General features: G+C 49.3%; 1 long non-coding RNA gene across 1 annotated transcript; it reads left to right on the forward strand.

The window, feature by feature from the left end:
• Positions 1–10,353: 10,353 nt before the first annotated feature.
• On the forward strand, positions 10,354–11,154 carry LOC103255943. Its single transcript, XR_504050.1, has 2 exons — positions 10,354–10,498; positions 10,974–11,154. It is a non-coding gene; the product is annotated as an uncharacterized LOC103255943 (long non-coding RNA).
• Positions 11,155–12,282: the final 1,128 nt, after the last annotated feature.

The following is a 12,282-nucleotide window of genomic DNA, read 5'->3' on the forward strand; positions in this document are numbered from 1 at the left end:
TCACCATGCCCGGCTGATTTTTTGATTTATTGTAGAGATGAGCTCGCTGCCCAGGCGGGTCTCGAACCCGCGGGCTCAGGCAATCCACTCACCTCAGCCTCCCAAAGGCGCAGGATTACAGGCTGAGCCACTGAGCCCAGCTAGGATTTTTTATGTAGTCTGGATGCAAGTCCTTTGTTAGATTTGTGATTTCCAAATGTTTTCTTCCTGTTTGTGACTTTTTATTCACATGGGAATGTCCTTTGTAGACCAAAAGTTTTACATTTTGATAAAATGAATGTGGATTCACTTTTAATTGCCTCACAGCATTTCATTCATAAATCCCACTTGGTCATAATGTATCATTTATATTTTTAATTAAAAATAGATTTATTGCCATATATATTACATACAACAACTTGTCAATTTTTTTCTCTTATGGATTATGCTTTGGTGCCATATCTAACAAGTCTTTGCCTAATCCAAGATCACAAATATTTCTCTAATAGTTTCTTCTGGAATTTTAACTATGTTATGATATTTATTTTGTGTTAATTTTTGTATAATGTGACTTACGGATCAAGTTTTTTGTATTTATTTGCATGCTGATGTACAGTTGTTCCAACACAATTTGTTGAGAAGACAATTATTCGTCCATTGAACTTTTTTTTGCATCTTTATCAAGAATCAATTGACTGTAGCTGTGTGGGTCTATTTCTGGACTTTTCATATGCTTAATTTATTTCATTGTTCATTCCTTTACCAACACAACAGGGCCTCAGTGCAGCAGCTTTATAGAAAATCTTGAAATCAGGGAGTGTGAGTTCTTTAACTTTGCCATTCTTACTTATTTAGTATATTCTGGTTTCTTTGCCATTCCATTTCATTTTAGAATCAGCTTACTGGTATCTACAAAAAAATTCCACTGCAATTTAGGTTGGGATTGCATCACATGTACAGATCAGTTTGGGGGAGATAGGCATTTTTTTAAACTACTTCACACTTCAGCCACTATCCCCTATGTGCTGCATCAATGGAGTTTATTTTTCAACACTCTATCAATCCCAAACTCACAGCTGTGTTTTTTTCCTCGTGCTTATTTCTATTTTGCAAGCAGTCACATCCCAAAGCGACTCTCTGTTTCTTCTGATTGGGCCTTAAGGCCAAAATCTTGACACAATTCAGTGGCCTTCTTTAATTCATATTTTGCATCTTGCATAGTGCTGTACAGAAATATTAGTAAACAAGAGTTTAAGCTTTCCCCCAGTCCAACCTATGAACCTGGTAGTTACTCTTTGTCAGACTAAGGTAGTTCTCTTCTATTTCTGGGTTGTTAGCAGTTTCTATTATAAGTGAATGGTGAATTTTGTCAAATGCTTTTCCCACATCTCTTGAGATAGACATATGGTTTTTCTTTTTTAGTCTGTTAATGTGATGAATTATTTTGATTCATTTTCAATTGATGCACAGTTTTTCATTCCTGGGATAAATCCCACTTAGTTGTATTGTATCATTTTATTTATTCATTCACAAACAGACGTATTGCAATACAAGCTACATATCATTAAAACCAGCCATTTTAAGTGTCCGATTCAATGATTTCATTGAAAAGTTTATTGAATTTGTGCATCTATTACCTCAATCAGATTTTAGAACGTTTTCATCATACCTGTATTACCTTTTTATATATTGCTTGCCTTGATTTGCTGATATTTTGTCAAGGACTCTTACTTTGTCAGGGATAATGTTGGTCTGCAATTTTTTGTAGTATTTTTGTCTGGTTTTAGTATTAAAGCAATGATGGCTCATAAAACAAGTTAAGAATCTTTTCCTATTTTCTGGAAGACATTGAATGACATTGGTATGTCTTTCTTAAGTATTTGGTTAGAAATCACCAGTGAGGCTGTGCTTGGTGGCTCAGCCTGTAATCCCAGCATTTTAGGAGGCAAGACAAGTGAATTGCCTGAGCCCGAGGGTTCGACACCCACCCAGGCAACTTGGCGAGACCTCGTCTCTACAATAAATCAAAAATTAGCCAGACATGGTAGCACACACCTATAGTTCCAGCTACTTGGAAGGCTGAGGCGGAAGGATCGCCAGAGCCCAGCAGGTCAAGGCTGCAGTGGCCAGGAGCGTGCCACTGCACTCGTCTGGGTGACAGAGTGAGACTCCAACTCAAAAAAAAAAAGAGGAACAATCTAGGCCTGAAGTCATTTTTGGAAGATTTTAAGCTAAGAGTTCCAATTCTATAATAGATATAAAACTGTTTAGGTAATACATTTTTTTCTTTAGTGACTTTTAGTTTTTTGTGTCTTTTAAGGCTGAGGTAGAAGGATCACTTCAGGCCAGGTGTTTGAGACTTACCTGGGCAACATAGTAAGACTCTATCTCTACAAAAAAATTTTTTAAGAATCGCTGGGTATGGTGGTATGCACCTGCAGTTCTAGTTACTTGGGAGGCTGAGGCCTGAGGGTCGCTTGAATCCAGGAGTTTGAGGCTGCAGTGAGCTGTGATCATGCCACTGCTCTCCAGCCTGGGTGACAGAGACAATCTCTGTCTAAAAAAGAAAAAAAAAAGACTAAGACTTCCAGGAAAGTGACAAGTGACAGCAGAGCACTAAACTGGGCTTGGGCTTCTCTGAGCCTGGGGCCTAGGATGACTGCCTGGTCACCTGTTCCTGACTTAGCACAGCACTGACCTCTCTGAAAGAGCAGCAGCCTGGTTCCAGGTCCAGGGCAGAGTAGCCGGTAGAGACTGCCATGGCCACATGAAAACACCTGTCATCCTGCAGGCTCTGAATAACTGTGTGACTAGCAGGGTTCATGCCCTCTGTTTCATGGGCCTATGTTTCGCAGATGGCACATTCCAGGCGATCTGGCTGATGAAGGACCACAGTCCCTGTGTGGGACTCCCTGAGATAAGAAACGTGAAAGAAATGGGCCATCTCTGTGGCCTGCACGTGGAGGAGGCCAGTTTTCTGCTGGGAGATGGGTTGTGGCCCTATGCGCCAAGCCCCCTGCCAAGATGTAGGTGTCCTTAGGAAGTACGTGACATGCATGGGCACCCAGCCCACCATCCTCAACTGCAGACTTAACCTCTGCAGTGGCTGTGACCTGCGGCTGGACGCAGCGGTGCTCTGCTCAGATGAGGCTGTTCCTTGACGTTCCCAGTGACCTCTGGGATGAAGCCTGGCCTGGACATGGGGGAAGCAGGGAGAATGGGAGTGGGCCACAGCCAGGGTGGACGTACCCACACATGGGTGCCCTTGGCATGGTCTCATGAGCCTGGCCCATCTGAGGCATTGGGTGCTCCTAGCAGAGGTGTCCAAGCTCAGAACCTGCAGGCTGACTGTGGGTTCTGGTTGATGGTGCAAATCTGAGCAGTTTCCGCTGGGACTGATGAATATCTGACATGCACCCGGGCAGGGGAGTGAGGCACTACTGGCTGGCTCTAGTGTGTGTTTCATGGATCCTCACAACTCCTGACTGTGCTGTGAGTACAAGGAGAGCTGAAGTGAGCTGGGTAGTTCACTGCTGTGGCATCCTGGAGAGAGTGGTGCTCTGTGGGCCAAGAGGTGCCTTGACCTTGCCTTTGAGATTGCAGAGGGTGTTGATGTCACCACCCTGGACATGTGTCACCACCCTGGACATGTGACCTTGACCCTGACCCTGACCTTGGTGATGCCTGCTCTGCTTTAGATGAAGGGCAGATGGGCCTGTGGCCACAGTTCTTGCCAGTGCCTGGTGGACCCACTGCCTCATTGCAAATGTTCTCTTGGCTGGAGCCTTCTGCAGTCCTAGGCTTGGGGGCAAGCTGCTCACCTGGGAACACCTGTCTCCTACCTGAGAGGATGTCTGCCCCCAGGACACATGGAGATCTGGCTGGTGGGTAGTTGATGGGAGCACCCTTGTGCCAGGCATGGCCTGACCTGGGGCACCATCTGTGACACGGACCTGGCCCTGGCCCTGGCCACTGCCCCACGTGACGTGCTGGGAGCTGTGGTGTGGGGAGGCCATGTCTGTGCCTGGGGATGCCTGCTGTGGCCAGGGCTCTGGGCTCTTGTGGACTGACGGGCTTTCCGCTGTGTGGACAATGAGTCGCTGCTGCTCTACTACCCATGGGGGCCTGGGCGCCAGTTAGCCACAGTTGCGATGCTGGGTTCCGGTGCTCAGGCAAGGTTCAGGGAGGGCTCTGAAGGCTCAGCCCTGCCATCTTCCCTGCCAACCGCCCTCCTGACCCAAAGGAGCATGTGGTCAAGCAGGTGTGTTTTTTTTGATACTTGCTTCTGTGGATCAAGGCACCAGGGAAACCCAGCCGTGGAGTCGTGGGCAGCCCAAAGCCCTAGGAGAGGGTGGGCTCTTCTGTAGGGGTGTAAGAGCTTGGCGCTGATGAGGAGGATGGCCCGCTAGTGAGAGTAAGGCTGGGCTCTGCCCCACCCCACTGGGTGCAAAGAAGGAGCCCCAGAAGAGTGAGCCACGGTCTTCTTCCCAGAGTTCCAGCTGGTGAATGGCACCAGCTGGGTTGTGAGGGCCACCTGGAGCTCCAGGCGCAGGGAGCCTGGGTGCCCCTCTGTGCTGCCCACTGGGGCTTAGCAGACGCCATCTCCTGTGCCATCAGCTCAACTGCGGCAACCCAGTGGCCACACCCCGAGGAGGCCATTTTGGGAACAGGAACTTGCCCATGGGTCATACATGTTTCACTGTGCAGGGACAGAGTTCTATTTGTGGAATTGTCCGGTGAGCACCCTGGGGCCCCAATTGTGCCCTGGGAGACTCAACTTCTGCAGTCTGCTCAGGCGTGTGCACCTGCAGGACTGCGAAGGAGGAGGGAGAGCAAGAGGCGTGGACAGAGGGGTTCCACCGGGGTGGTGGTCCTTTCCGTCCCTCCCAGTGATGGCCCACAGGCCCCTGGAGTGGCCCTGCCCAGATCTCCCCCATGTCCTGCGACTGAGGAAAGGACGGAGCCGCTACGACGGCCGCGTGGAAGGCTCCCGGGAGGGTGCGTGGAATGGCGCGTGCCAGGGTCAAGGGCTGGCAGCACTGGTGCAGAGGGGCCGCTGGCCTGTCCCGGTGGGGCTGAGCCGCACGCGCTGTCTGGGCACCGAGACCCGCCTGAGCCGGTGCAACGTGTCCTGTCCCGGCGGAAGCCCTCGGGGACCTCGTGGGACCCAGGCCTGGTGTGCTCCAGTGAGTGTGGACGCCGGTCCCCAGCGTCCTCCCGCCCCCCGTGTGGCCTGGAACGCCCTGACTCTGTCCCTCTGCAGGGAGGGAGCCTTGGGGTATGGCTGGCCGCGGCCCGGCCGCTGTGTCGGGCGAGTGGGGGGCTCCATGGAGGTGCGTGGGCACCGCGTGCGACGACGCGGGGAGTGGCGCTCGGGGCGCGCACGTGATCTGCAGGCAGCTGGGCTGCGGCCGCGCCCTCGGAGTCCCGGGGGCCGCCCACTTCGGGGCAGGGGCGGGGCATATCTGGCTGGAGGGGCGGGGCTGCTGTGGCCACGAGGTTGCCCTGGGGCAGTGCCCGTCGCGGGGCTGGGCCTGGGGCTGGCACAACTGCAGGCACACGGAGAACGCCGGAGTCTTCTGCTTAGGTCAGTCCTGTTGCCCCTGAGTCTCTTCATGGACTGATGAGTACCCAATTTTGGTGCTGTTCTATTGGATAAACGAATGCACACGTTTTCCCCACAGTCTCATTACAATCTCCCGGGCCTGTTCCCTTCCTGGAATGCAGAACGTCCACATTCTACATGGTATGCTGCCATAAGGGTACAGGGCAGAGTACTTGGATTCCATGCACTGTGGGAAGCTTGGCCCTAGGGTAGCAGGCCTGGAGTTGCAAGTTCATCTCCAGTTGTGCTTGAAACCTCCCCGTCCTCTGCAATTCTTTCTCTCCCCTTTCTCCTCCTACTCTTTTTCCTTCTCCTCCTCCTCCATCTTCTTCTCTTCTCCTTTCTCCCCTCCTTCTCTCCTTCCTTCCTTGCATGAGGTCTTGCTCTGTTGCCCAGGCTGGAGTGCAGTGGTGTGATGATAGCTCACTACAGCCTCCTGGGCACAAGTGATCACCCGGCCTCAGCCTCCCTGTAGCTGGGACTACAGGCATGCACCACCATGCTCAACTTAGAATTCCTAATTTTGATTCATATTTTGGTGTGCTGGAGAGCTTTTCCAAGACTATTTTTGAGGCTGTGGTTTTTTTTTCTCACACAAACCTGTATGTTGTTCTGAACTTTTCCAGCTGCTGTTATTCTTGGGTAACAGAATTTTGTCATTTTCGGGGGATGCATTCTCAGCAGAAGCCTGTGACGTGGTGGTTGACCCCTGCCTGAAAAGCAGCCTCCCCAGGTACTTCCAGGCCTCCCTGGGGAGGGGGCCGGATGCCAGCAGAGTGTCAACTATACATCCTGGGTTTTGGTTCTGTTTTGTTTTAGGAAGGTTATCTTCAAAGACATCTTAGATTATTACACTTGCTTCAGTTACTGTGCTTCTTCTAAGTAGCACAGTCTCATTAGCTTGACTCTTCCCTATACTTTTTTTTTTAAGTGAGAAAGCAGGATTTATTGAGAGGACAGAAAAGCTCCCACAGTGGGAGGAGACCCGAGGGGGATGCCTACTAGTCTACTTTTTTTTTTGAGTTGGAGTCTCACTCTGTCGCCCAGACTGGAGTGCAGTGGCCACTCCCGGCCACTGCACCCTTGACCTGCTGGGCTCCGGCGATCCTTCCACCTCAGCCTTCCAAGTAGCTGGAACTACAGGTGCACGCTACAACACCCGGCTAATTTTTGATTTATTGTAGAGATGAGGTCTCGCCAAAAGTTGCCCAGGCGGGTCCCGAACCGTCCCATACTTTTAAAATTATATTTTGGCGTGGCTTTTTTCTTGTGCATCCTCAGAGAGTACCTCTAGGCTGCCATCCATGTCACTGATTTCCTTTTCCATCTGCCCTGGCTCTTATCTTTTTGGATGTACATGGTGACGCACTGTGGCTTCAGTGTCCTTGAAGTTCTTATTTCATTTGTTGCCCCTTCATCTCATTTTTCTCTTTTCACGTGAGCCTGTGTTCTCCTAATGATGCTTTGCTCTGCTGTCACAAAAAGTCTGGGTTTTTTTGGCATCTCTGTGAGAATGGCGAGCTGTTTTCTAGAACACTTCTAGATTCATGGAAAGTGATTATGTGAGCCTCTCCCCTGCATCTTGTGCTCTTGTTCTCTTGTCTGCAGCATTTTCCCTTAGGAGGCTGCTCTGTTTGTCTGCACATTCTCACTCTGGGGACCCTGCCTGACCTGGCATTTGCAGGCATCTGCTGGCCCCTGGGGCCAGTTCAGTCCCAGGGCTGCCTCTTTTTCACCTGGGACTCGCCAGTGTTTCAGGCCATTTCTGGCTCTCTGGCACCCCTCCAGGCTCCTCAGGATCCCTGCCCCCTCCCAGGATGTTCCCAAGGGGGGCATGGCCCTTGCAGCTCTTGCTCTTCCATGTCATGGGCAAGGGGACAGGAGGTCCAACAAGAGCCACACCATGACCCGCATTTGGTGCCTGTGCTGCTGGTTTTTCCCAAGTCCCATCTATATGTCCAGGGTGCAATCATTGACCATTTTGGACAGGTAAGTGGGACTATTCATATTTGGGAGACAGCAGTGTTTCAAAGAAAAATTGGAACAGATTTTATGGGGTAGAAGATTTACTTCGGCAGACTTTACAAAAATACTATATTGCGAATATCTTTGATAAAATGAGACATAAAAGTCTGTTTGATGGTGTTAAAATTTATTTTGAATCCAAAAAATTTGAAAGAAGAAAAGAACTCATCTGTAATCCAAACTCCTAGAGAAAGAGCCACTGTGAGTACCTGCTGTCACAGTAGTGCTGTGGAACAAACCACCCAACAGATGATGCTGATGTCTCTGGCTCTTACGTTTGTGGTCACTGCCTTAGTTGAACTCTGCCAGTGAGCTTTTCTTCTGGCTGGGCCTATGCAGACATCTGCGGTCACCTGAGGGTTGGCTGGGCTCTGCTTCTGGGCATGGCCATAGGCAGGAGGGATAGAAGCTCTGTTTCTCTAATGATCCAGCCTTGGTTCCAAAAGAGATAGCAGAATCAGGCTAGAAATGGGCATAGGCTCTCTGACTCTACTGGGTTGGCCCAAGTCCCAAGGCCAGCCCGGATTCAGAGCTGGGGAGTAGACTCGGTGCCAGGAATACAAAAACAGGTGGAGAGCATTTGTGGCTGCTTTTGTATTCCATTACGATGTGTTTCCTTCCAGTATTTTTTCTAGCTTCTTTTAATTATGATCCTTTAAAATGCAATTTATGTCCAGCTTCCTCCAAGTATTCAGATATAGGTATTTTTAATATTATTACAGTACCTTGAAACATAATTTTAAAGGATTATTTAATACTCCATTAGGTGACATTGCATTGCTCCAGGGTAACATGAAAATACTTAGACACCGATCAGTCAGGACCAATGCTATCTTTGAACATAAGGCCCTGGTTAATTTATGTTTTAAAAAAATTTACTATGTATTTATTTTAATTTTATTGTATATATTTAAGGTGTACAGCAAGATGTCTTTATAGGTGTATAATTTGATGATTACTGCAGTGGAGCCCACAAACATATTCGTCATCTCACATAGTTACTTTTGTTTCTGTGGAAGAGCACCTAAAATCGACTGTGAATTTTCAGTATACAATACAATAGTATTAACTATATTCTTTCTACATACATTAGCTCTCTCGATTTATTAATCCTACATAACTGTGAACTTGGACACTTTGACCTACTTCTTCTTGTCTTCCCCACCTACCTTTGGTAACCATGTTTTATTATCTGTTTTTATGTATTCAACTTTTTTTAAAGCTCCTGGATATAAGTGAGATCATGCGGAATTCATCTTTCTGTGCCTGGCTTATTTTCTTAACTTATTGTCCTCCAGGTTCACTCAAATTATCACAAGTGACAGAATTTCCCTTTTTTTGGAGGCTGAATAGTATTCCATTGTGTATATATACCATATTTCTTTTTAATGTAAATAAACTGACAAATAATAATTGTACATATTCGTTGGGTTCATAGTGATTTTTCTTTTCTTTTCTTTTCTTTTGTAGAGACCAGGTCTCACTCTGTTGCTCAGGCTGGTCTCGAACTCCTGGGCTCAAGCAATCCTCCGACCTCAGCCTACCAAAGTGCTGGGATTACAGGTGTGAGCCAGAATTCCTAGCGAATAGTAATTTTTCGATGCATAAAATGTATAGTCATCAGAGCAGGATAATTAGCATGTCCATCACCGCAAGCATTTATCATTTCTTTGTGTTGCAAATGTTCAATATCCTCCTTGAACAATACATTATTCAATAACAATATATTATTGTTAACTATAGTCATCCTACAGTGTTATAGAACACTAGAACTTACTCCTCCTAGCTACTGTAATCACGTGTCCTTTAACAAATCTCTTTTTCCTTCTCAGCCTCTAGTAACCTTTATTCTACTTTTCACTTTTATGAGATTGACTCTTTTTAGCTTCCACACTTGAGTGAAAACATGCAGTGTCTCTGCCTTGTTGGCTGGGAGAGTTGGCTGGGTAAGCCTTGACTTCTCAGACACGGGGCTCTGTGTCCAAAGTAGAGCTGATGGCAGTGAGCCGTCAGGACAATAAGAGCTGTCAGCCATGCTCGGCCTGGTTCGTCCCTCTTGTGTCCCCTACCTGAGCCCCCATGCCTGGATTCTCCCATCACAGCTGGATTCTCCCAGCAAAACCTTCCACCCGTGTCCCCACAACTGGATTCTCCCAGCTGAGCCCTCCCAGGTGGTCCCTGCCCCGGATGTGATGACCTAAATTTGAAGAAATGAGTGTGTGGAGAGGGATGCGATCGCTGGGGAGTCTGGGTCTTCATTGTCCTCGTTCTTGAGACAGATGGTATGCAGATAAATGGGGGTCCCCAACACCCATGTTAACCGTTGGGGCCTCAGGAACCTTAGGTCCTAGTCTTGCTTTGCTCCTGAGCTGGGCTGGGTGAGGAAACTTCACAGTCCCATGGCCGGCCTGGCATGAGAACAGGTTTCCAGGGTCTCCCGATCCTTTGTGATGTATGTGTAGTGGGGGACTTTCCTGGGTGTGTTCAGGGGCTGAGACCAACAAGCCCCATCCCAGCACACTGGGCCTGGGTGCCTGGGAAGGCGTGTGGCCCCTGGTGGGGTCTTTGGTGTCGGTGTTGGGCTGTTGGCAGAGGAGCCAGGGGTCTCGGCATGCATGAGAGGGGACAGGGGCCGGACATCTTGGGTTTGGACTGCAGGAGCATATATTCCAGAGGGTTCTGGTGTGGCCTTGCAGATTGTGGAATGTTGGGACATCCATCGTCGGAGGGTGTCTATGAGGACATCGGAGCCATCCCCCTGGGGGAAAAGAGGAGGAGCTTACAGCGTCTGGAGACCCAGTCCTGGAGGAGGAGTATGACGACGCGGGAGAGCCCGAGGACGGTCCGGGGGAGGGGGCCCAGGAAGCCAGGAAGCTGCTGAGCCCCCAGGTTTGCACCTCTGTGCCCTGGTGTGCATGGTGCTCCTCCTGCTGTTTTGTTGCTATGCAGGAGGCTGTATTCTGGCCAGTGCCTACATTTAGAGAACGTGGCAGCCACTTCTCATGGCCATGACCCTCACTGCTGTCTCAGGCGAGGCACTAGGACTTTCAGCTGTTTCTTGTGAGACTGGAGTCTTCCAGTGGGTAGATTTTTGGAGTGACGGAGGTCATTGATCTCTATTCGGGTTTCTTTTGTGGCTGCAGTGTCCTTTTAGCCCCTGTCCTAGTTGGCTGCAGGGGGACCCTGAGCAGACAGGGTCTGGGGAGGACTTGGTGTGAGAAGGAGTGTCATTCTTGCCTGACCCATCGTGTCACATCTGTGTCCCTCTGTGGCTTTCCTTCACAGTGAGAAGCCAGGGGCTAGGATTCTTGGGGCTCTGAGAGATTGTCGAGGACCCCAGTGCTTTGTCTCTCCTTAAACACAGGTGGCAGCCTGGACCTTGAAGCTCCAGCTGGGATGGAAGAACATGGTGGCTCCTGCCCTAGGATGTGATGACCTTGATCTGGGGGGCATTAGTGTATCAAGAGGGTGGGATAACCCGGGGAGTCTGGGTCTTCACTGTCCTCATTCTTATAACAGATGTTATTAAACTGCCTTTGAACTCACTCATTCATAAGCACTCCAACTCAGAAGCATTCATCAAACACTCCACGGTCTACGTTTCTTTCTCTTTTTTTTGAGTTGGAGTCTCACTTTGTCACCCAGACTGGAGTGCAGTGGCCGCTCCTGGCCACTGCAGCCTCGACCTGCTGGGCTCCGGCGATCCTTCCGCCTCAGCCTTCCAAGGAGCTGGAACTACGGGCGCGTGCTACCACGCCTGCCTAATTTTTTGATTTATTGTGGAGATGAGGTCTCGCCAAGTTGCCCAGGCGGGTCTTGAACACACGGGCTTAGGCAATCCACTCACCTCAGCCTCCCAAAGCGCGAGATGACAGGCTGAGCCACCGAGCCCGGGTTACGGTCCAGGTTTCATTCGAGGCTTGCTCATCTGCCTCACCCTGGTCCTTTGCCCTTCCTATGTTTTCAGCTTGACATAGTCTCACTCAGTCTCTCGCCCACAGGGTTCTCCTGGGGTGGTGGGTAGGGTTTACTGATGAAGCAGTTCAAGGCACTCATTATTTGCAAGCAGGATTTTTCTTCACTCACTGGGGGGCTGATTTATCTTAATCTCCAGGTCTCACAACTGTCCTGGTCTTGATTTCAGCACACACTGGACCTTGGTGATGTGACCAAGGCATTTGTGATGACACTCCCCGAGGCAGCCCTTCTGACCCCTCCCATTCATTCATGTCCTCTTCTGCCATGACCAGACCCGACTATGACCACTTTTGCTCACTAAACCAATCCACGAACACACCTCCCATGATGCATCCCTCCAACCACATTCACTCTTGTCCACTTTTCATGACCACACCCACCATGCTCCAGCACTCTGTGGCCACACATATCCACCACCTACCTCCATGATGACAACCTGTCAGAGAAATATGTTTCCTGGTACCCTCTTCCCTGGGTGGATCTTGATAGGTTTACAAATGTGTGGAATTATTAGTAGTATGATGAAGAATAGACCCACCTGATGTCCTGATGGATGGTGAACCTTCATGGTGACCTGACGGAGAGTGGATTTTCATGACATCCTGGCGGAGTGAGGCCCTCATGGTGACCTGATGGAGTGTGGACCCTCATGGTGACCTGGTGGAGACTGGCGCCTTGTAGTCACCTGATGGAGT

This window comes from Carlito syrichta, unplaced genomic scaffold (assembly GCF_000164805.1).
Source record: "Carlito syrichta isolate Samal-C Ts95f unplaced genomic scaffold, Tarsius_syrichta-2.0.1 Scaffold288752, whole genome shotgun sequence".
In the NCBI taxonomy this organism is placed as follows: domain Eukaryota; kingdom Metazoa; phylum Chordata; class Mammalia; order Primates; family Tarsiidae; genus Carlito; species Carlito syrichta.